This window comes from Lasioglossum baleicum, chromosome 10 (assembly GCF_051020765.1).
Source record: "Lasioglossum baleicum chromosome 10, iyLasBale1, whole genome shotgun sequence".
Lineage (NCBI taxonomy): Eukaryota > Metazoa > Arthropoda > Insecta > Hymenoptera > Halictidae > Lasioglossum > Lasioglossum baleicum.
In genome coordinates, this window is record NC_134938.1 from 6264720 (window position 1) to 6290195 (window position 25476).

At 42.6% G+C, this 25476-nt stretch overlaps 1 protein-coding gene and 1 long non-coding RNA gene across 3 annotated transcripts in view; both read right to left on the minus strand.

The window, feature by feature from the left end:
- Nlg3 (Neuroligin 3) overlaps positions 1–25476 on the minus strand; it is a 453040-nt gene that overhangs the window by 419770 nt on the left and 7794 nt on the right. The gene's annotated exons all lie outside the window — the stretch shown is intronic.
- The window catches only part of LOC143212905 (uncharacterized), a 101495-nt gene that overhangs the window by 70172 nt on the left and 5847 nt on the right, over positions 1–25476 (minus strand). Inside the window, exon 1 of the long non-coding RNA XR_013009818.1 lies at positions 58–25476. This exon is cut by the window's right edge and continues 5847 nt beyond it. This is a non-coding gene — a long non-coding RNA (uncharacterized LOC143212905). The remainder of the gene's footprint in view (positions 1–57) is intronic.

The window sequence follows — 25476 nt, forward strand, 5'->3', positions numbered from 1 at the left end:
CTGTAAACCATACCTGGTTTAAAGCATTCAATAAATAATGTATTGTATAAGAAGTACCTCCAGAACAATATTTTTAAAAAATTATAAATAAGCAGGGGGTTGTCCGAAATTTTTGTCATAAATCCATAAAATCCGCAACTCCGTATTTACAAGCACAAATTTTTTTATTTCGGTGAAAGCATTTTTACTGATGTGCTACTCTGTTCTACAAAATTATAACAGTTTGAACTTTCTGGGATGAATGGAATCGCGTCGGAGATTTTCCTCGGCGAAGATCAGGAGAGTAAGAAAGAATACGACAAATTGAAAAAAGGCGGTGGCAGCGGCGACCTGAAATTCCGGCGGAGTTTCAGTATGAATTTCCTCTCAATTACCCGGAGAGGATTTTCGCTCGCGGTCCAGCCGATAGAAGAAAGCGATTATTTAAATTGATGCTCCCCGACAGGGAGACGGTTAAGACGTCGGAGCAACAACAAAGACAAGACTTCAGCCGGCTGGCTCGGCCCGCCCGAGGCCCCGTGAAAGTGGTGGCTCAGACTCTCTAATCGTCTTTCAAAGTATAAAGATGAAATCTCGATCAATGGATTAAGTGGAAATCGACGCCCCGGGGTGCCATGCCGCTCTGGTACTCGAGGGGCTGGTGACTCGCGGAGAGAAGTCTGATACCACTTTAGCAGACGAATTGAAACGCGAACCGTCACGAAACACGGCGATCCACTGAATCGGGAAACCTTAAATATCCCGTGTCCTGCAATTTATCGAAAGGTTCGAGATTGCATTTTCTTGCCAGACTCTCGTACACAAAGAAGCTTTTACAGAAGAGGTGATATTGGGACTGTTGTATGGTTGCGACCGATTTCGCCACCAGCGAAACAAATTGCTCTTTGAGATGTCCTTAAATTCTTGAAATCCCGGCTGAGCTTTACAAAACACCTCCACCCTTTCATGCGTGAAAGTTATTAGCGAAAAAGTATTTATCCCACTTTTCTACGCCTCAACATGACGGCCGGCAAGCAATTTATATAACGGGCGAACTTGTTAAAAGGTGTGTTTAAAGGTAGACAGATTTTTAATATAACGGGGGTCCTGAATAAACAATCTGAACAAGCCGGACTCCACAGGCCGCGGTTTCGATAAATTCTAGGTCAGGGAGGAATTATTTTCCTCCGGAGTGAGATTCGCTACTCGAGAAAGGTAACCCAAACGAGATTAGCGTGGCTGGTGGCTGCTAAAAGATTCCGAAAGGAAGCCGCTCTAAATAATCTAACGGTGGAGACTTGGCGTTGTTTCCCCGGGCATCTCAATAAATCAGCAGCGGACGAGGGACAGGTCAAATTATTTCCCCCTCGGGTATAATCCCCGAAAGTCGAAAAAAATTGTGCAACAAGATTTCGCCGGGCGTCCTCGAAACCGACAGACCTGAAAGATGCAGGCTAGTCCGCCTGTGAAGCAGATCAAAAGTCCGTCGATTAATGTTGCATGGTGGCGTCACAGAAGGACGAAACAAGGCGACAAGCCATGCTTGCTCTTGCAGTCGTACCAAGCTTCTTGCTTCAACCCCCTCTTCCCCGAGAGACCGCCGCCACCGCATCCACAGCACCACGCTCGGACTTCTCCTTTATCTCTCGAATCCCCGGAGGAACGTGACCGCCGCTACCTGCCACGGGATTCTTCACAGAGCCCACTTTATCACCGACTCCCTGTTTACCTGCTCGTAATGCCCCTTAATTGTCGGCCGAATGCTCCGGACAGAATGACGATCCGTTATTGCTCCGCACTGGATAAATAATGGCGGTTCGGTGTGTGCGGAACATCGGCTCATCCGTAATTGAAAGTCTTCAACAGCGGAATCCACCTTCGGTTTTAGTGCCCTTGAAATGAGGTCATCGTTCTAAGAGGTTAAACCAAGTCGAAAAGTTGAGTTACCAATTTCGAGTCCAATATATTTTCATAATTTTTGGGGACGACGGATCCTATTTACATCTTCAACAGCGGAATCCACCGTCGGTTTTAGTGCCCTTGAAATGAGGTCATCGTTCTAAGAGGTTAAACTAAGTCAAAAAGTTGAGTTACCGATTTCTAGTCCAACATATTTTCATAATTTTGATGGACGGCGGCTCAGATTAAAATCAGGGTAAACGGAAAAGTTGCTCCAGGTGGTGCTACTTTTCTTAATTAGAAGGTGGAGCTGAAAAGTTCCAGTCTGATGGAATCTGCAAATCTGGATGACAGATATGAGTAGACTAAGTTCTGTATTAGGTTACTGCAGAGTTGGTCCTGTTCTTGTGAATTAGAAGGCGAAGCTGAAAACTTGGAGTCTGATGGATTCTACAAGCTTAGATGGGTCTAGGTTTTACAAGACTCTAAATAATATATGAAGAGTGTTACGCAGTTGGGTAACTAAGGTCTAAGCTCCAGGATTACTGATTAGATCTCAGCCGGACATTCCTCTCCACAAAATGCTACTCGCGGGACAATTGATTCCGAATGGAGACATGGCTTCGGAAAGTGAAGTCTGTCTGATAGCACGAGGCTGGATTGTTGACAACATGGTGGTAGGATAGGTCCTGGCTTAGGTTTGTATTATGTCTGTGTCCGGGTCGGTCGAACCGAATCTCGTCGTCCGAAGCTTCGACACTCTAAGCTGTGTCTATTAGGATTCGACCAGGGGAAACTCTGGTCGTATTCGAGGAAGAAGCAGAGAAACATGGAAGTCGATCAACAGGGTATCGATTTTCGTTGGGCGGTTTCAGGGGGGGGGGGGGTCGGAAGAGCGCGTGGTAATATGAAACGATAATAGTCATTGTTATTTCATTAGAGGGGAAGTAACGAGGTCTGGGGACGGGAGGGGTTTTCATTGCCTTCCTTTTAAGCCACGGCACGTTTTGCGAGATTAACGGGAAAGAGAGTCGTCCCCGGTTGTAACCGAGCCATTGTTGAATCACGCCGCAGCCGCCCTTAGCTTCGAGCACGACTGCGCCCTCGCGCGTACTGGCAATTATTGCATCGTTAAAGTCCTTTGTTATCATTCCGAACTTCCCGTGTCCTTGCTCGATCCTCCAGTACCACTTCCAGCCACGAGACACCGCGTGCCAACCCAGTATCCCTCTTCGATTTTGCTTCCCTTTGCTCGTGAAACATGAGCGAGCTGCTACTGTTGCAAATGTCGCGAGCTAGACCAGTTCAGCCTTGGGTCACCTGATCAGCTTACTTAACAATTTCTAAACCAGTCATTCTTCGGACATATCATCGTTGTATTATCCCAGCTGGGGTCTTTTTTAAATAAAACTAACTAAAAATTCCAGCTGCAGTCTAAGCGATGTCGTCCACCCCAAAAAGCTAACCCTGAACAGTCGAGGGATTCAATTAGGGTGTCAATTATTACTAGACAGCGGATTTTATGCATTTATAACAAAAACGAGTAGGTGTAATCTAAAACAGCGAAAACATCAGAAGAATTTCAAAATACTGTTATATTATTTCCGATCTATTCACCATATTACGAACGAAACTACATTTCTATTTCACTCCAGTTTGTTGCGATTCAGGCAGAACATTTATATTGTACGAGTACGAGGAATTAATGAAAAAAAAATCATACACAACGGAATTATTCTAGGTCGGAAGAAATGTTCAATCTCCAAGCTAAAACAGCTCCGACTGGAAAGGGCTAAAACGCGTTGCGGCAAACAAAGCGAAACCAAACATTTTACAGCGGCTACAAACAGGGAACAGGTAAACTTTCATGCTGGTAGCGCTAAAAGCTAGGCACTAGTATCTGAGGAAGCCTGATGTTGTTATGTATCCTGTTGCAGTTATTTTTATGATTTCAATATCGCCGAACGGTGTCCGATAGCTACAGAAAACTGATGGGACTCGTAAACCGTGGAGCACAGTGATCTGCGAATTCACCGAACTGATTCCGAGTCGAACAGTGGTATCGCGAGCATTCGCGGGCAATTCGACGCCCGGAGGCGTCGCGATCATTTCGGAGAAGGTCGTAAAGCGACGCGCGAGGTTCCTGAAAGGCGTCGGGATGACGACGACGCTAAAAACCGCGTTAATCGAAAGGTGCCGTAAGCGTCGTCGGGCGTTAGAGGTTAGATCTCGGCTTTCCCCGAGGAAACGCGGCGCTTTCGCGTGTTCCGACTGGGATGCGGAGCTTTAACGGTCCCGCAATTATTTTCACCGCGGCCGTGGTAAGCCCAGGCCTCGTATAAAACGTCACCTCCAGCGGTGGATCAGGGTCGAAGCAAAAGGCGAAGCCAGAGAGAGAGAAGTGGAAGAGAGGAGAGACTCTAGGTGGGTGGCAGGTCGGGAGGAAGAAAGGCGGCAAAGAACTTCTCCTCGGTCTTTTTCTAGCCCGTTTCCTGCCTTGTCCCGCGGCATTTTCATTCGCTGGTCCACTGGCCGTGGAAAGTCTTTTTTAATGACTGCTCTCCGGTCCAACCGCGGACAGAATAGACGGGGAAAGGGAGGGGAACTGTAGCGTGAGCACGAGGGGGCGGGATGAAGTGGGGAGAAGCCGAGGCGAAACAGGCTATAAGACTTGTTCGCTTAAAGCGAGTAGGAACCATTAGAGAAGAATATAATCTTTTTTACGCTGTCTCTGGGCTGGCCTCTGTCTCACGGTCCGTGCCTTATGCCCTCCTTCTTTCTGCCCTTTTTCTCCGGGGCCGATTCTCTCCGTTCCCCTCTCCCGCCAGATTCCGTTCCGTCGCCTTTGTAGCTGTGGTCGTAATTCAAAAAGTTTTGTCGGATTAAAAATGTGACCGGACTGTCGCGATGGAGGAGGTCGTTCGCTCTCGCTCGACGTCTTTGTCTCTTCGTTCTTTTGCCGGGCTTTTATACACCGTTCTCTCCCTCTGTACGATCCCGCCCACCCCTCTCCAACCCCTCTAGTTCTCCCTCTCTCTTCTTCTTCTTCTTCTCTCCTCCTCGTCAGCTGCTTTAACGGCACTCGACGGAAATTTTTTTCGCGGCAGTCAGCTCTATTTGCGCGCCGCACGGGGACAACGGCGAGGATGAAAGCGGCCGAGGTAATAATACAAAAAGTTTAATTAGGATCGGCAGGATCGACGCCGGCTTCCATCGCGCGTAATCGGAATTCGAGAGTTCCCTGACCCCGTGGCAAGCTTATTACCGGGGCGACGCGACGCGTCCCTCCCCGTTAAGCATCGCCCGGATGATCCGCCGACGAAGGAACGAGAAAATCGCCGCGTCTCCGAATAAATGGCGAAGAGAGAGCTGCCCCCGAGGTGCTATGCCGCCGCCTCCGGATAAACTGCGATTCCCCAGCTCGAAGATGTCGCGGCGAGCAACGCGTGTAATCATAAAACTCGCTTGCCGCGTCGCTACGCTCCCAACGTCGTCGAGGCTGTTTACCCGACTAAAAACCAGTTTGTTGGGAAAAAATCTGTTACGTTGAAATGATCCCCTCCACGCTTGTACCACTTTCGGACACCCTGTAGACACATAAAATCTTTAATGTTCTTTTTTAACCCTCTGCTGTATTTGAACGAGTCAGACTCGTCACGAAGATTTTAACAAAGTCTAACAAATATGAATGTGATGTGTTTCTTTTAAGATGAAATAGTATACGACACAAATAGAAACGTACAATTTAAAGCAGTGGACATATTAAAAAGATTCAAGGACATCGGTTTATTAGTTTCAGCTTAAGAAGATAATTAAAAGAAGAAAGAAATTTTTATTTGGTTGCATTGTCTTGTAATCGATGCAGACAATTTTTTATTAAGCATTAACATAAATGTAGCCCTACGATAGATAATTTTTCTTTTCTCTTCAACGACAATTTTGTAAAAATGCTACGGCGAGGGGTTGAGAGGACGAAGATTCACTTCAAATCTATGGTTCCTTTGAGAAATTTGTTCTCCGCGATGAGCACTATACGATGCAATGTAAAAACAAGTTTGACCTTGAGAAACGATTCAAGGTCAAACATTTTTTCAACAGATTCCTCCTAATTCAGAGGAGCAGAATCATGGTAGGATCTTTTACAATGACGCCCACCGGGCTGAAGTTAAAGTACACTTACGGAGTGATACTTATTCGAGCGAGGGTCCATTATACTCGAAAACTGGAATCGCCGCATAACTCAAAAACCTTTTTCCGGCGAGCACAATGTCTCGCGGGGACGGCGGCGGCACGGCTAGTTCATCTTGTTAACGCGCGGCCAAAGGAGCGACGCCGGTAGTGAGGCGCGTTTAAACTTCTGAAACGACGTTCTACGTTCACTTGGTACATTGCCGTAGAAGCCAGCAACACTTTAAGCATCGTTTTTACGAGGACGATCACGTCGAACGCGTAAACATGTTCCCGCAACAGGAATTTATCGCATCCACGGGGCATTATCTGTCCCTTCGATCCTCCGTAGCTCCGCACGGATCTGTTCGGAGAGGGGACGATGCGATGGTCCGGTGGAAAATCGATAAACTCGCGTCGCATGTCGCATGTTTATCCAGCATCCTATTTAAAGGCGTCGTTTCGACGGTATTACGGCCGACTAGATATAGTTGGACATTGGGGGTAGGTCCGACGTCGATTATTAACGAATTCCAGCGCGGCCGGTCCCCGCATACCCAATCAGCAATCGGGTTTGCAAACTCGGGATAATTGCCGCAGGATAGCCAGTCTAATATTCGCGATGGCGTTTATCGGTCCGCGAATTCGACTCGGGAAAAATCGCGAACACGCCGTCGCGTCGTCCTCTACGAACATAGAAGAATTCCCAGGATCTTGTGCTCGACCGACCGTGGTTAATAGTGGGAATTAACCGGTATTAGTAATGGAGAACTCGAGAATGTATAGTTTCTGCGGCAAGAATACCGACCAACCCGTAAATCACGACATTAATTCCCTCGAATAACTAGATTCCTGCGGCCCGGTAACGAAAGGACGATTTTCCTGCTGCGCATCTCGTTCTACCATTCGCGGTCTGTTTATCGAACTGCCACCAATCAGTTTATCATCGTGCAGCGCGATAACTCCACAAAGGTAATTGTTCATGCAAAAAGAAACGGGTCAGCCATCCGAACGAAGTTCTTCCGTTGATTGAAGTTCCACCAATAATTAGAGAGAAAGTTGTACGCGTGAAACAGATATAAATTAGCCCGAATAACCAGTTGGATATTGTAAATGAGATACGAGAATTTCAATCGAGATTTTTCATTAACAGAAGTTCTAATTAGTCTCCAGAGCTTATTATTATTATTAACAAGTGGTTGCGAAGTAGAATGCATGACAGAGATCAATTAATTATAATAATAGCCAAGGTACTGGAAATGTGAGTAGTGTAAGTCAGTGTTTAATCAGACAGGATGCTATAAATCAAGTTTTTCGTTGATGAAAGTACGAGCAAATTTTTATGAGGCAAGATACTGGAACTGTAAGTAGTTTAAGTCAGTGTTTAATCAGACACGATCCTGCAGATGACATTATTTGTTAGTGAAAGTATGATACGAACCAATTTTCTTGAATGGAGATACTAGAGCTGTAAGTAGTGTAAGTCAGTGTTTAATCAGACACAGTCCTGTAAATGATATTTTTCGTTGTTGAAAGTACGAACAAATTTTTATGAGCATAGATAGTGGAACTGTAAGTAGTTTAAGTCAGTGTGTAATCAGACAAGATCCTTCAGATGACATTATTTGTTGTTGAAAGTACGAACAAATTTTCTTGAACCAAGATACTAGAGCTGTAAGTAGTGTAAGTCAGTGTTTAACCAGACAAGATCCTACAGATGACATTTTTCGTTGTTGAAAGTACGACAAATTTTTATGGGCGAAGATACTAGAAGTGGAAGTAGTGGAAGTAAGTATATAATCAGCCACGACAACAGGACCTAAGTAACAGCTCGGACCAAAGAATTTTTCTCAGATCAAGGCTTCGCTGTATTCGGAAAAATCTCGCATCTAACGAAACATTTGCCATTTTTTTCGCGTCCGGAAAGACAGAAGCGACACTCTTTCATCGCGCTGTGCGAGCAGAATTTCGTCGGTGATCGCGAATAATTTATGACCAGGTTGCACGCATTCTGCAACTAATTCGTTTCGTGAATTTTAATTAAATAGCTAGTAGTCGGTGACCAGAGAATCCAGTGGGACATAGAGTACCCGTAGGTCGAGCTGTCGATAAATCAGTCTTCGGTCCGCGGTTAACGAGAGTAATTCGAGTGCGCGCGTGCGCGAACCGGTTAACGTATAGTCGGTGATAAATTCGCGACTTTCGTTGGTTCGCGATCAACTTTCGACAGTGTCCTCGAGTTGCGCATATCATTTACGAGGACGGGTAGCGTAGCATGCTTGAGAAACCGATAACAACGTCTTCATCATGATCACCACGTTCTGCCTTCGTACGTTGCCTGCTGCAATATCAGGCCCTTGTTACGTGTAATCGTTTTAACGTGCTCGTCGTCCGACGTGTATTTTCGCGTTCTTGACAGGCCCCGCTAAGTGCCGCGACGAAATACACCTTCTAGAGGGAATATGCCTTCCCATAAATGCTGAGGATGCCGCTTTGGTTCAAACTAGTCGAATAAATTACAACGACGACGTCCTCGGGCAGCGCTACGTCCAACTAACGATGCAATAATGTAGTTTTCAACCGTGTACAGTATACACGAGAAATTAACGAGTAATTTAGTTGTGAAACAGATTGTGCCAGCTTCCGGAGACTTTCCCGGTGAAATGCTCGATAATTAATCTCGGGCAATCCGACTTCTTCGGGGGTTGCTTAACCCTTAGGCAGTCCTCGGCACTTTTCTGGCCCGGAACTGTTGTATTATGAAATTTCTATGAATATATTTATTACTGAAGGTCCAGAATTGTTGCACTCGTGGTCCTCACTCGGTCCAGACCAAGTTCGAAATGAAAGTTCTCTAGAGTATACACGCGAAATTAAGGAGTTAGTTAGTCGTGGAACAGATTGTGCCAGCTTACGCAGACTTTCCGAAAGAAATGCTAGACTATTAATCTCTGGGAAATCTGGAAACATCTGGAAATAAATTCTCGAGAAATTGACGATATTTAACCTGTCGTTATTTCGTGAAAAACAATCGTGCAGCAGTACTCTCGCACACATTTTAATGCTTGAACATTCTATTTTCCTTCTGCATTATCAATTTTCCCCTAAGACATTTTTGCGTTATACAGCAGATCAAAAACTGAACATCTATGTTTCCTCAGAAATGCTATAAATTCAAACCTCTGTAAAAACATTAAAAAATTCTTTTCCGGAATGAATCTTCCACAGACTTGAGGAACGAAGCCTCCTCTTTCCAACGAGACCTCGAACATTGATGTGCGATTTTTTTTCACTGTTTTGTGCAGGGAAAATGGGGACCAAGTTCGGCATTGTAAAGTTGGCTGTACACCTTTCGTTTATATCTTAATAAAACGGCTAGAAAAAATCGTGCATCAAGTTTCTTTATATCATTGTAAAGGGATAATTTCGACATTCAGTCGAGAATTAGGATTCATTCACGAAAAAAAATTTTCTATGCTTCCAGGCCTTCGTAAAAAAATCTTCTTATTTTCCCTGCAAGTTTTTCTAAAACATTTTTGGTCAACTAATTGTTCTAAAAAGGAAGTTAAAATTCTTGGAAGGGTCGGGTCAGGACGGACCCAGACGGCTTGTTAAACGGGTTAACACATTCTAAGGGGATTGACGTGCCGAGGAAAATTATGGACTCTCATCGTCCGGGCTCGAGTCGACGTTTCCTTATCGTTGCATAAAGAAGCCTTCCGGCAAGAATTCGGCCGACCATTAATCACCCGTCACAGCAAAAAGCTCGCGGAATAATGCGGTGGAGGACTCTTCATCGGCTCGTAAATCCGTGAGCGGCGAGGTGTGCACGTGTCGTTGCTAGACAAACTTCGTTAGCCGACGATATTGAGTGGGACGTAAAATTATCGACAGATTAAGGTGTCCCTCGACAGCGCGGCATTGTTGTCTTTCAGCCGCTACCGTCTCAAAGTGCTCCCGAAGTCAGCTTACATGTCGAAGCGCACGGCTCCATCGAACTTGGCCTCTTCAAAGGATACGGGTCTCGCAATCCCCACTATCGAATGCAATTAGCTGGCCGCGTTGCTTTGCGTGTTATGCATTCCCCATCTATGGAACCATCCACGACACGATTTGTAGCGTCATGATACTGAAAATACCATTCTCAATTTACCTGCTCTCTGCCGTCGTCTTGGAGACACGTTTGCTACCCCTGCCAACAATTATTCGATCATACCGATGTCCTTTAATCCGGAAACTATGAACGATGTTTGCAATAAATCATTTTTAAAATGCACTGCAGGGAGCAGGAGCTGAACAAAAATTTATTTCAAATTTATTTACGCATTTATGGTTTACAAAAATGTTCAACAACTGCTGGAGAACGAAATCCGACGGAATTTAGTACAATTTTTATTTATTTTGGACCGAAACATGTTATTACCAGACTGCGGATCTTTATGCAAAATAAAAATATTCTGCATTGATTGTGGGAAGCAGGAGTAAAATATAAATTCATTTCATCTCTCAATGACTTTGTTACGTTAAAAAAAAAACATATTACAATATTTTCTTGAATTTTTCTAATCTATTACTGCTTTGCCAATGAAAATAGAACTACTTCCTTAAAATTTGTCTACGAAAACTGAAAAGTGCATGGACGCGGTCCATCAATGATTTTGTTCTACTGCAAACGACATTATTCTTACACACATTTCTTCATAAATGTATTATATTTCTTGTTTCCTGATCAGTAAAGAGGGTATCCATACTAAACTGAAAATTTTTGTTTTTTCACGATGTACAGAGCAAGATATTTGGAAGATTATACTAAAATTGCCATAAATTCTAGTGCTACTAGATACATGTTCCACATTGGAAATACGAATAATAACAAAGTCGACGACTAGATTCGTTCGATCGAATAATTTTCTGCGGCACTGCTTTGTGTCCGCATTTCTCGTACCGATGAGCGCGCAAATAAATACGAATGATTATTTTCTGTTGGTTTCCGATGGGCGGATCGATCGTCCCGAGGAAATTCTATTTGGAGAGCGGGCGGCACAGCACAGCGTAGCGACGAATCGACGAGGAATCAAACTGTTATAGCATATTGCCAATATAGAAGATTCTATTTCCTATATCTGGAATCAGCCCGACCAGCGAGAAGAAACTTCCCGACACCGCGATATTGTCTTTCAACTAGTTTCCTCGACGGTGGCGATCGATCGGCGTCGCGACGCGTCACCGGGAGAGAGAGAGAGACGCTTGGAAAACTTCTTTAAATAACCCGCCAAACGTTCGGGGGGAAAATGCGATATCCGTTTTCTCTGCTATGGTGGTTGGAGAAGGAGAGAGGGGACTGGCAGTTAGGTGTTCGGCCAATTTAAATATTTATCTGTCCGATACTCCTTTCACGCTTTTAGCCGCGGCCTCCTCTTACAGTGAAATCCATTACGGACTATTCGCCTACGATTCTGCAGCTGACAGCTCCATCAGCCCATGCCGGATGATTGGACCGTGGAGAGTTTTGCTTGGTAAGAGAAGCAGCCTTCCCAGAGCTGGAATTCACGCGGCGCACAATGCCTTTGAATTATTCCTTAGACTGCCTGTTCGCTCTCGCGATCGACGACGCTTCTTCCATTTTTTTCTCCTCCCCTATCTCTCTTTCTCTCATCTTTCTTTTTTTCTCGTTCTCACTCGTTGCCGCGAAAGGCGCTGATTTCATCGTTCGCTTTGTGTGTCACGAGGATCGATTGTTTCGAGGACCGACGTTCCTTCTTTGTCTCGATTGTCTGCTAGACAGGGGCACACTTTCGACACGAGAGAACGATCGTTCCGCTACCAAATGATTGACAAGCCTCGCTCTCGTTTCGAAGATAAGCGCCGATTTATACCGGATCCGCGCGGTGCGTTGCTCCCGGCCCCGGAATTTGGTTAGAGACTGAATTCATTCGCTACTGAAACGACCATTGCTTTTTTAATAGTGCTCCAGACGGTCTGGGGCACTATTAAGTCGGGATTGCAGAGAGAACACTGCAGTATTTTAGTGCCTTTTAAATTTTAATTTCTCGCGTATAGTACTTGCAATCTCAAAACTTTAAATTTAGTACTTTAAGCATAAACGAAGGTGCCGACTGCACTAGCAAATATCTATTTTGCATTAAAGTAGTTATTTTATTGAATCAAAAATTTGTTTATGATGGATTCATATATAAAGTTCCATGTAATCAGTTATGTAGAAAATGGAGTGAACTATAAAACCTCATTTGGTTGGTGAGGTATAGACACCACTTAGAGGTCTGGGTAAGCTTACAGTTAGGAGCAAAACTGATCACACACACTTTAAGTCAAAATAACTTTCTTTTGAATTGACCAAACGACTTTAATTTCTCTGTAAGGCTAGATGAATCAGTTTAGTAAGTGACGTCAAAACAATATGTTGAAAAAATGCATTTGATCGGAATTGTGAAAAACAATAGTAAAAATTAAATTGTACGACTTTTTTAGCTAGGCCAATAACGAAAATTTAAAAGATGTGTTTGGTCAACTTGTATAGATTATATACGCTCCGAAAATTTCATTGAAATTGGTGAATTGGTAAAAATTGCAATTTTTCCAGATTTTTCGACTTTTTACCACTTTCAGTCGTTTATGACTCGTAAAACAATAAACCAATTTCAATGAAATTTTCGGAGCGTATATAATTTATACAAGTTGACCAAACACATGTTTCAAATTTTCGTTATTGGCCCAGCTAAAAATGTCGTAAAAATCAATTTTTACTATTGTCTTTCACAATTCCTTATACGTCATTTACTAAACTAATTCATCTAGCCTTACAGAGAAATTGAAGTCGTTTGGTCCATTCATAAAAAATCTTTTTCTCCTAACTTTAAATAAAAAAAAAAATTATTTTTAATTCTTCGGAGCCCCAGAGTCGCCAGATCAGAGGAACTGACTGGAATTGAGGGGGAACATTGTGACAAACGCTCGACAGAGATGCACGCGTCACGTGACCAACTGCGGCGGAAGAGTGAGAATACTGGCGACACTTATGATAACAGCACATGCTGGGAGAGGGAGAGGTAGAGTGGGGAGACAAGTCTTAAGGTCTTTGCACACTATACCGTCACGGCAGGTAACGGCAACGGACCGCGCGGTCAAAAAGGCACCGCGGTGGTGGTCTTTTCCGTACACTACTGATCGGCACCGCAACGTCACTGAACGACACTTTCAGTGGCGCTCACCACTGGCGCGGGCGTTCGCCGCGCCGTAACTGGCCGTAGCGTAACCCATCGAACGACCTTATCCAGACCGTTCTAGTGGTGAACACCACTGCGCTGGCGGCAACTCGTGTCGAGCGAAGATATTTTGCCAAGACACCTCTGTAGGTTCGACGGTAGGGCACCAGTTCACTATACGCAGGTAGACGGTCCGGGTGCAAGTCCGACAATAGTAATAATGTTGGGGCGTACGGTCGAGTTTTTATTGCTCTATGACTGTATTGTAAAGACACGCTGTAGTGATTTGGTTATTGCGGATTACCGGGGTTTGGGCGCAGTTACTTTCGAGTGGCCAGCATTGGCACTGCCTACGCAATCGCTTCTTATTTTACTGTAACGACTACGATTTTATTAGAGGGATGAAAAGAAAATTTTCGAAGCTCGCGCGAGTCGTTTCTTTTCTTTTCCATATCAATGTGCCATTTCGGATATATCCACAAACAGGATCTTGACTTGGATCTATTCTGACTCTCGCATAACACTAGTTTACAAAATGAAATTGATTTTATGTACATTTGATGAGAGGTAACTTTTCCTATGGATTTTCTCCTGCTGAATTCGAAAATAAAGGTGAACATTCTTTTTACGGAACAGCTTTTAAGATATTTTGATTTTTTCAATTTGTTCACTCCTTTTCACTTTAAAAACCATACCTGGAGCTAGATGTGTCCGATTTGGTCGTTCTTGGTACCAAATGAAAGACATTGAAATGATGAGTAAATATGTATAGTGGCATCTTTAATTGGTTAAGCGGTTCAAAAGATATTGATGAAAATAGTCCAGATTTTTAAAAAAATTAAATTTTTAAGCTTATTCTGTGGCAATAGAAACCGACAAAAACGTCCGCTTTCTCTTTATATATATACGTAAAGCAAAAAATAACACCAACCAGAAGTAAATCGGCCGAAAAATGATACAGTTATTAGCGATTGAGTGAATAAATCCAAATCCCACATTTTCTGAATACATTCATTTTTCGACAAGTGGCCATGCCGGCAATGGTTTCTTTTGTTCTCACGTTGATGCCACTGCTACAGCGAAAACTTATTTCGTTTTGAATAAAACAACACATTTTTGATTGCAAAAAACATACGAAAGAACCCAACTCTCTTTATTCTTTAGAATATTTTAGTAATAGTTTTGGCTCTTGCTCTGTCTTCGGTTGGTTTTGGGATCCGTTTCTCTCGCGAGGAACGATATGTAAAACCCTTGATAGCATCGCTCAATGGTCTTAATTTATTGGTGAAATCTCCCACCGTGTACTCTCCTAAATGTACATGAAATCAATTTCATTTTGTAAACTAGTGTAATTAGTAGCCCAATAAAATTTCTGTCCTCGACAATGATTACTAATACTAATAGCCAAAAATTATTTCCATCATCGATAGCGGTTCCATATGACCAAAAAGAATTGTTGTCCGTTATAATGGATATTTATCAATCAATGATAATGTCTATCATCGATAAATGCAAATTTAATATTTTCAATTAACTAGATTTCCCGAATAACTTTTGTGAAATCCAACGATTACTGCATTCCTTGTGATAAAATATGAACTTTTTATAAATGATTTTTTTATCAAATTAAAAAGAGACTATTGTTTATGGCGTCTAGATAACAATCATCGCAAAATTGGCAGTATTTTTATGTTATGCGAGTAAAATTTCTTTTATAAATATTTAAAACTTTAAATAACTAACTATAGTATAACTAAAATTGTCATGAATTGACAAATATACGAAATCAACGAACCAATTCTATTGTTTGCGATCTTCATTTTATTCGTTTAGTCGTTTTCCGTTCGAACACCACATCGAGCGGCCGGCAAAACATTCTCGCCGAGAATGTCCCTTTTGCCAAGACGTTGCGCGTCGTGTCGGTGCCAGTCTAGTGCGCGCACCTCCATGGAAACTATATAGAAGAAAGTGAACTGTCGGCGCTTGCCGATATCGTGTGCGCACTTTTTCCCGTCCCGATACGTTGCCTCTCTATCCCGTCTACCTGCTGCGGCGATGCGGCCTATTGTCCGCATCCCCATTGAAATACAGAGGAGAGACCCAAAACGGCCTAGCGGTCCGTTGCCGTTACCTGCCGTGACGGTGTAGTGTGCAAAGACCTTTAATCCGACGACTCCGTCTCGAGGGTCTCTTGAGTGGTCGCAGAAAACGTACGGTCGTGTCTACACACGGAAAACGGTCGCTCCGCGTCGGACTAACACGATCCCGTGAATAAACGCACCTTAAAACATTCGCGATTGTACCCCAGTTTCCAGCATCGTCACGAATGATTCAATTACGCGTGCTTCGTTCCACGAAACCACGTCCCACACGTTCCGCCATGGTGAGAATGCTCGAAGAAACGCTACATCAGGAGTGAAACAGCTCTCTCTTCCCCTCTCTTGCTCTCGTGAAACAAAACCCAACTCGGGACACTGCATACCCACGACCCAAACGCACCTCTAGATAATGCAAATCCCGGAATAGTTATCGAACAAGTGGCAACGTTTCCCCGACAATGGCCGGAAAATTAAGCAAGTTATTATTATTGTCTAGCTTTCCCTCGTGCCGTGTTTCCGAGCAGGCTCCTCGCTGCGCAACACCCCGTTCTAAATTTCAAGTAATATCCGGCACTGCTTCTTTCCCGGAAGTTATTCGCACGGTGCGTGGTCGATTTAAGTAGGCGAAGTGTCTGAGTTACGTTTGCGCATTTGTAGTATGTGCACATTTTGGAAATACGAGGAAAGTCCCTAGTAATGAACATTAGTGACTTGACTGCTGATTGTATGCGTTTATACTGAGTGCACATTTGAAATTATCAGATGATTGCATAAGTTCGTGCTCGATTTCAGAATAAAATTCAATGATTAGATTTTAAAGAATACAGCTTTATTAATGAATTATGTAGTCACCATTCTTTTCTACAATTAGTACACTTTGCGACATCTATGAAAATTTGTCACGAACCTATACAATCATCTAATACCAGAAAACAGATGTTTTGCTCCTCTTAATTATGTTTACGTGTCGAGAATAATAAATGAAGTAGTAAATTCACGTCCTCACAGTTTCATATGCACATCAGTAGACTGCGGATCTTTATGCAAAATAAAAAATGTTTGCATTGATTGCAAGTCACAGGAGCCAAATAAAAATTTCATTCTTCTCTTGATGATCTTGATAAGGTGAAACTTAAAATCTTTTTCATACCACCACTGTTTGAAATTGCACGTACCCATTTTTGTCATAAATGTATAAAAATTGCAGTCTACTCGTCAGAAATTTTCTAATTGATAAATTGAACTTGTTCCTCGTGTTCGCTGTTGTTTCTAGAGTTGAAAATGATCTCTCCCCATTAGTTTAAATTTTCCTATAAATGCGTATCCTAACCACAAGGTTTGTACCCAAGACGACGTACGAACCCCTTTGAATTCCTCGGTTTCCGATCTACGGATTCACCAGCAGGTCGACCTATCGAATAAACGCGAAACACTACACTGGAACGTATCAATCACGGCGTAACAACGTTCCGGCGTTACGAAAACAGATACGAGTAGGCGGATAATAGCTAAAAATGTTTGACGAGTTTCAGTGATCGGAGCAGGATGGCGTGGAATTTTCTAGCCGTTCGAATCCGGTGTAGATCCGTCGCGGATTCCGTTCCGCGATCCCAGGAGAAGGATAAACTAATGGCGCATTAAGGTTAACATTTCAAAGGGCGGGCCGTCATCCGATATTCCGAGGGACAGCGAGCAGAGCGTAGCCCAGAGCCGCCATTCGATATCCAGATAGAATACAATGCTGCGCGGGCGAGAACGATGGGGTCGCGAGAAGAGAGTTTCGGCCCGTCGGTAAATCACGTCGCCGCCATGTTTAATGCATGTTTTTCAATTGTTTCAGAGGGTCACGTGTTCGCGTGGCTATTCCTTCGACCCGATCGATTTACGGCCGCCGCGCCGCCGGCTGTATTGTTCGGATTGCGGACGTCGTTATCGAGTTCGCCGCTTTTCCCGCGCATCCCGTGTGCACATCCCTGATCCCGAAACGCCGCGGTCGGCGAACTTTCCGCGGGCAGAACGAAAGAACAACGAACGAAACACAAAAAAAAAAAAGAAAAAGGAAAAGAAGTCCGTGAGAATGTGGGCCACGAATGGAATAAAATTTATAGTCTTTTAGTAAACAGTAAACCCTCCGCGCTCTCCCGGTTTACGATCGAAAGGGTGAACGAGTGTACAGGAAATTGATTATCGATCCGCGGATTCTGCGGAACTCCTTTATTTCTCGTCGAACGGGATTTTATTATGGACCGCGCTCGCTCGCTCTGCTTTTTCTTCCAACGCTTTCTCTCTCTCTCTCTCTCTCTCTCTCTCTCTCTCTCTCTCTCTCTCTCTCTCCTTGGAATCGTTGATTCGGCTCGCGCAACGAACCGGGAGCTAGTTATGCTTTTTCACCGTCTCATCGACGCGAGCTTTCAATTCGTTTCGCTTTTCAGCCGAAGATTTATGTCCCGTAAAAAAAAATCCTCGGCCTTGGCACCGGTTTCCACCGACGAAACACGCGGTAAAGGCGCCGTTTAAGCTCCGTCCATTGAACCGGTTTCATTACCCACCTCATTTCCCAGTCGAAAGCCACCGGGGAAGGGCTCTAACAATGGAATATTAAAAAACCCCGCGGGATTCTTTTCGTTGACAATTTTCACGTCTGATCTATGGTGCTCCTATTCTACTTGTAAGTCTACGATTGCGGGCAGACGTAATTCTTTATGGGGGCAGGGTGGTTTTAGGTCGGTAGGTAGCTGTTGTGTTATTATTATTATGCTACTTATTTTAGAACGGAACAGGAGGCTACATATTAAAGGAACAGACTGAAGAAGAAGAATCTAATAATATAAATATAAAATAATTTGTTGGTACTACCCTCTAGAACTAGTAGAACTACCCTAATCTGGTTTCGAAATTTCAAAACATTTTAAAAAGTGTTTAAGAAGACTGCATATTTATGCGGCAGTAGGTTTACATGTACAAAAACTGTTTAAAAAGGCTGTACACTGACTGACACAGGAAATACATATGCAGGGTGACCCACGTAACACTTTCCACGATTTTTCAAGTACTTGCGATAATCTGACAGTTTTCGATTGGCTATACATTGCAATAAAAAAAAGGTTGAAATCTTCTTTTTAGTATTGTTAAGGCCACCTTCATTTTTTAAATGGCACTTGGTAGTTTTGACTTGACAATATTATAGCCTGTATCAAGACGAATTCAACGACCTAGTATACCTTCGGATGATCTTGAACTACCATTTTAAAAAATGAAGGTGGCCGTGGCAATAATTAAAAAGAAAATGTTCGAACTTTTTCTATTGCAATGTACAGCCAATCGAAAACTGATTGACTTTTGTGTAAACTATCTTTCTGTCAGATTATCGCATAATTATCACATAATTGAGAAATCGTGGAAAGTGTTACATGGGACACCCTGTACGCGTGTACAGCACTTTCAAACAATTTTGTGATTGGATGTGAAGAATCGACTCGTTCAAATGAATAAGAATGTCGCGAAGAAATAGTAGAACAACAGGATCAAAGAAACAGCAAGGGTTTTTCTTAGATCAAGGCTTTACCATGAAGAAGTGTAAAAATGTTCTCGCATTTCGTCGTCAGTCATCCATCATTCTCGCCGGGAGTCTCGCGGAGGGGATGATTAAAATGGCCGGATGCTTTCTTTAAATTATCCCGCGGCCGCGGAATCGTCGCGTGCGCCCGGGGAAAAAGAAACGTCCAAGTTAGCTCCCGGGGAATCTATTATCCGGATGATCCGATATATAGTGGCGCGCAACAGGATCATCGCGTAACGCAACACTTTTGCCGGGCAGCGTGAAAAGAAGCAACCGTTATTTGCCAGCCAGAAACGAGTTCCCTCTCGAAATTGAAAAGTCCTGGCAGCTCTCTGGTGCCGCACATGTTTTCTTTGCCGGCGCGCGGCCTCGGTGTTATTCCACGAATTTCATCCGATCGTGATCCCTGAAATTTCATCGCGGTCTACCGGAAACACGAACAGACAGATCTGTCACGATATTCCCGTGAACGCTGCTCCCACGTCGAACAAATATCCACGGTTAAACCCTTTCGATCGACAATATTCCCATTCGGAATTAGCTATTATTATAATATTGCCCCTCCATCGCAGCGAGGATGTGATTTTATATGCTATTCAATTATTGTATCAGGGAACGGCTTTGAATATACAGTGGGTGTACGAAGTAAACCCTTTCCAATTTTAATAAACAATTTTGTAAAAGTTGTTCGTTTTTAGAAGGTGTACGAATACTCTGTACACCCACTGTATTAGCGTTATTGTTTTAACTGATTTTATAATCAATGGAGAAGTTAGTGGATTTTTTATAGTATTCGTAAATGTCTCTTGATGTTTTATTTGTGATAAAAATGGGCAAGTCTAATTTAAGACAGTCAAAACATTTTCGGCAAGAAGTTCGATATTTATCTCACCCCAGTTTATTGATCCACAATGGAACTCCAGATAAATGTGCATTCACATTTTTATTTTATAAAGAACGAGATGAACATTGGTTTCAGTGTACACGCTATCTTTCATTTTATTTCAAAGCCGATCGATTTTTACGTGGTACAGGCCAAAATTTGTATTTACGTACGTTAGGCAAACATTGCTACAACAAGTTGAATAAATAATTTTCTGAACCATATTGCTGCCTTCCGGAACAATCATGCGCGCACACCGGCCTACAGTGGCCTAGAAGTCCGTTCTTGTGCGAATTAATTATTGTGCAAAAATTACTTTTAAATATTTGAGTAAAGTAAATAAAACATAATTTAAAATACTGACTACTCGTTTATCTATATAATAATTATTAATCTAATACTACATTCATCAAAATTTTTTAATGGCCTTCCAACTCTTGCGGGTTCAAGTTCGTGAATGTCAATCTTATTAAAGAGGAATGCTATGATTCTAACCAAGTCTTATTTTTTGACAGAAATCCACCTTTATAATTATTGCCTATTTTCCAACGTTTCTCAATATTTTTGATAAAGTTTTCTAAAATTCCTTCAATATTGTGCCCGCTCACATTCCTTCCGGTAAAAATAGCCTCTAGTAATCCACTAACGCAATCCTTTCGTTTCAAATTCTTCAATTTGTACCATTCTTCGAACAACTCTAAGCGGGTGATCGCAAATACGTTTACTAAAATATAAAAATAAAATGATAATGGGATTGCGGGGGATCGCGTTTTCTCTTTGCCGTTTACGGATATGAAGTAAGCTTTAAAAGTAAATACTTCGCAACGCGTGCAAATGTGTTTTTGTAAAACTTACGACATTCTAATAATTTTTCTTAAAAAGTATAAGTTCATAAAATATATCATAAAGTGTGTGAAGGAAACGTAAACCTACCATTTCCAGTTACAGCCTATTACTATTACTGATAATATCGTAAATGTATAACAAGATACTAACACAATTTATGCACACTTCAAGAAAGAACTCGATATTTTGAGGTTGTAATTTGTAACAGAAAAACAAAATGTGGTTACTGGAATGTTGACAGTCTTACCAACAATAACATGGTGATGTGATTTACTAATTTTGCTCTTGTTATTGTAGTATATATTTCAAACTATCATACAAATATAAATTTTAACAGACTTACGTTAGTTGGTATTTTTAATTTATTCGCGCTAGAACTGACTTTTAGACCACAGTGCGGCCGTGCAAAGGGGAAGCCATGAAAAGTCAAACTGGAACGTCGAAAACTCGTAAACCATTCGTAATAAAACAGAATGAGCTGGCGAAAAGTCGAAACAGCTGTGGAATCGACAGTAGCGTTCGATTCCAAGGCCAAACATCCCCACCCTGAAGTTTCGCGCGCGGCTAATGCTCTCGGCCGCTTGATCTGAATTTTCTTGAATTTCTCGGGGGTCGAGTGTGGCGCGCGCGTGTCTCACTTATCTTTTTTTCTCGCGCAGCCTCCGCGGACAGAGCGCCGAGAAGTGTAAAGGCATGGAGGAGGAGAGAGGCTGGGCGAAATGGAACGAACTCCTCTCTCTTTCACCGCGAGCGGCAGATAAATGAACGCTGAATTAGTGCGCCGCTAAATGGCGGCGTCGGTTCGCGCACCTTCAAAGCCGCACACGTACGCGGTGCGCGGCGGTTTAATTAAATTTCATAATTAGTCGCGGTGTGTAAGACCCTTTACGAGGTTGGCCGCGCCTTAATCTCGCCACTCATCAGCCATCATGCGTCCCCGATGATTGTGCCTGTAAATCAGCCGCCGCAAATGAGACAGAGTACTCGCCGCGATTTCATCCGCCGATTGCGGAACGATCCCGGTCCTGCGGATTCCGACGCGGTTTATGGCACGCGACTGCACCTGCCTTCAGACCTCGGTCTTTTCAATCTCACTTACATCTTGACTTACCACTAGACAGCGGACTTCATGCAGTTATGACGGAAATGACTAGGTGTCATTTAAAACAGTAAAAAGATTGGATGAATTAAAAAATGTTGTTATATCATTTTCAACCAAGTAAATGTAGAAAATATATTTCTATTTCGCTCCAGTTTGTTGCGAATCAGGTAGAACATTTTTATTTTTACAACCTTCTCTACTAGACAGCGGATTTTGTGCAGTTGTGACGGAAATGACTAGGTGTCATTTAAAACAGTAAAAAGATTGGATGAATTTAAAAATGTTGTAATATCATTTTCAACCAAGTAAATGTAGAAAATATATTTCTATTTCGCTCCAGTTCGTTGCGAAGCAGGTAGGACATTTTTATTTTGACAACCTTCTACTAGACAGCGGACTTTGTGCAGTTATGACGGAAATTTGGAGGTGTAATTTAACACAGTAAAAGTATTGGACGAATTTAAAAAGGTTGTTATACTATTTTCATCCAAATGTATTGAGAAAGAATAGAGATGTCTATTTCACCCCTGATCGTTGCCATTCAGGAAGACAATTTTTATTTTAATTAAGATCCGCTGTGTACTTATTACGAAGCGCACTCGCGATGGAAATTTTCGAAGGAGTTCTAGGAAGTTGGAACGCATTGTGGATCCCACTATTTGTTTAATACTTCAATTATAAAAGATACATGGTGCAGAGTGGCTAGATGGGGGGAGGTAGGTCGAATGGAGGGGATAAAGTTACCCCCTCTCTGCCAGCACCGGACACAAGCACGACATCGTACAAGGGGAAGGTAGAGTGGTATACAAAAGTTCTTTCGCGATTTAAATATGCAAATATATTTGCACATTGCCAATTTCAAATAAGTTATTAGTTGTTAGAGTATTTTTTCGAGTACGTACAAAAAATTGATATTTACCCACAGAGAATCGGTGTTTCCAAGTCGATTCTGGCGTCGTTCAAGACGGGACGAGTTTCGGATTAAATCCACGAAAGTGTGCAGCATTATAAAATTAAATGAAATATTGATGCAGGTCGGGGGTGGCGGCGTCTGCTTAAAATTTCCACGTACACGGGGCTGACCCGGGTCGGTGTTGAGAGGGAACAGCACGTGCACACCTGGTAGGATCCATCGATCCGGCGGAGAATCTTTCGCGGATATCCACCGTGCCGGCGGTAGAACGCAAAATGCTGCCCGGCCGAATTAGCATAACAGGATTCCGTTGGTGCACGTAGTGCAGAGCACCGCCTCGCGATGCGCGCGTGCCCCGCAGATTTCCACGGTCCATTTAAATACAATTTCTTTTCCTCGATCAAGAAATTACGTGAATACGCAATCCGAGCAGCGCAACGGTCGGTCCGAGTCGGGCCGCACCGGTGCGGTGTGCCCGTGCGTTGCCCCGACCGTGGCTGGATTAAAGGCGCTCGCATTAAAGCCGCCCTCGCAAGAAAGACCCCGGCGAATCTCTCCATGGTTCATTCCGCTTTACGCTCGCCTCTGCTAATTAATTCTGTTTGCACATTAATCGCGCTCCGCCTTTCCCTTTGCCTCGCCCTCCCCCTTCTACTCCTCGCCCCTCTTCCTCGCCGTGGAAACCCTCGTCCACATGCTAGACGTTCTTTCGTCGGACAGACTGTCAGTCTCGTTCCCACGCCGGTGCATTTTTAACCGGAACAAACTGTCACGCGTGCCACTTTCAGCCGGCCTGTTGGCAGCCAAGTGGAAATGGAATGTGGAGATCAGACATGCAACCCTACGAATTCCAACGCGAGATAAGAATATCGAGTTAACGCTCTATTAGACGCGGTAACTCGATCCGATTTGATACGATAACGTCAGACTGAAAGTAATTAACCCGTTATCGCAAAACGCGGTCTGCGAGACCTTCAAGAAGTTTACATTCCTCTGCTCACCCCAGGAAAGGCTTTTCAAACCCACGTTCAGTGAATCACAGTAATATTTTAACGTATTTTTAACATGACAATAACATTTTTAATATCAGACCATACGATCCGGATTTTTTTCAAAGTTAGAATAATTTGTTTATACTACATGATGTGAAAAAGAAATTACAATTCGTCGGAATTACAAAGAAAATATGAAACGTTTTGATGCGAGCCTATATTGAAAATTTCATCAAAGCGAAATAGATTTAGATTAGAATAAATATTTCTTCCGACCTGGAATAATTCCATCCTATATTAATTTTTTTCTTTGTATGAATATAAAATCGATATAATAGCTCGTACAATACTTAAATGTTGAATAATTGATTAGATACCAACATATTTATTAATCTAAACGATATTTTGAATAAGGGAGCAGCAATTTTTAGTGGCGACTCTGAGTCACTAGTGCAGATAATGATAATTAAGCCGAGCACAATAGGGGGCATAGAAAAATGATTTAAAAAGGCGGTATTGTTTCCCAGGGTCACACTGACCCGGCCACAGTGGGATGACAAAATTAACGCTCGAGATAGAGCTCTAAAAGTTAATTTATGACTGCACGTTTTAGCAAACATGTGCGCTTCCAGCGTCCTGCTCCCAACTCAATAGTTTATGGTGTCGTAAACGTCCGGAAGCGGCACAATAGTGAATGCAAGCCACTTGATAGTATATTTTCACCCCCCACAATAGTGCAAAGGGCGGTAACCATAGATTTATAAAAGTGACTGTCCGTGAAACAGAATTCGATTTCCTATTTGTTAACCATTCGCAGTCCCGACAATGGATTTCTATATACGGTCTGTCACAAAAATATAGGACAGTCCGGAACATAAATTTTCTAAGTGAATGCGGACGGAACATTGTTTGAGATTTTCACAAGGTATAATTTTTTTCAATTCTGAGCAGACAATACGTCATTCGAAAAATATATGACGTAATTGATGATGTAACAATTAATTGTCACGCTAAATTACAGCGTACAACCCAAATCAGACATAATCACTGCAAATAATGAATATGTTACTACAAAGTCAGGCACCATTACAGAGGATTAAGTAAAGGACAATGCACCCGCGATTTAAATTCAATACCGTGCGAATTATAATACATGAAGCATAAATAAACAATCTATTGTGTTCACCGCTTATCGTAGAGTGATCCTAAAACGTATTAATCACTGGCAACGATTTCACCGACATTGTTTTTCGACTAAGGACTCTTGTGGTTAATTGTTAACACTGAACCTACCAAGTCTCAAAAGTAACTGGTACTTCACTTTTAAAAATTACAAGATTGATTTTATTTAGACTTTGTGCGGCTCCTATTGTAATACGTGCACTACTAAAAATATCTATAGGGTAAAGTGCCCAAATATGAACCACGTTTTGTTGATGTCATTTTTTGATTATTTCAGAATGCTCTTTTTCGACCAAAACTGTACCAGTTATAGATGCATTTCCTCCCTATAAGGTTCTGGGGCCAGGTTTGTTAAGAAATTAATACAGCTTGGGAAAAATATTTTTTATTGTGGTGTGTCATTTGCAGGTTGCAGCGAAAGGGGTTCTTAATATGGTACACCTTGAGGCTAATATGAACCACTTTTTGTTGATGCCATTTTTTGATTATTTCAGAATGCTCTTTTTCGACAAAAAATTTACCAGTTGTAGATGCATTTCCTCCCTATAAGATTCTGGGGCCAGGTTTGTTCAAAAATTAATACAGCTTGGGAAAAATATTTTTTATTGTGGTGTGTCATTTGCAGGTTGCAG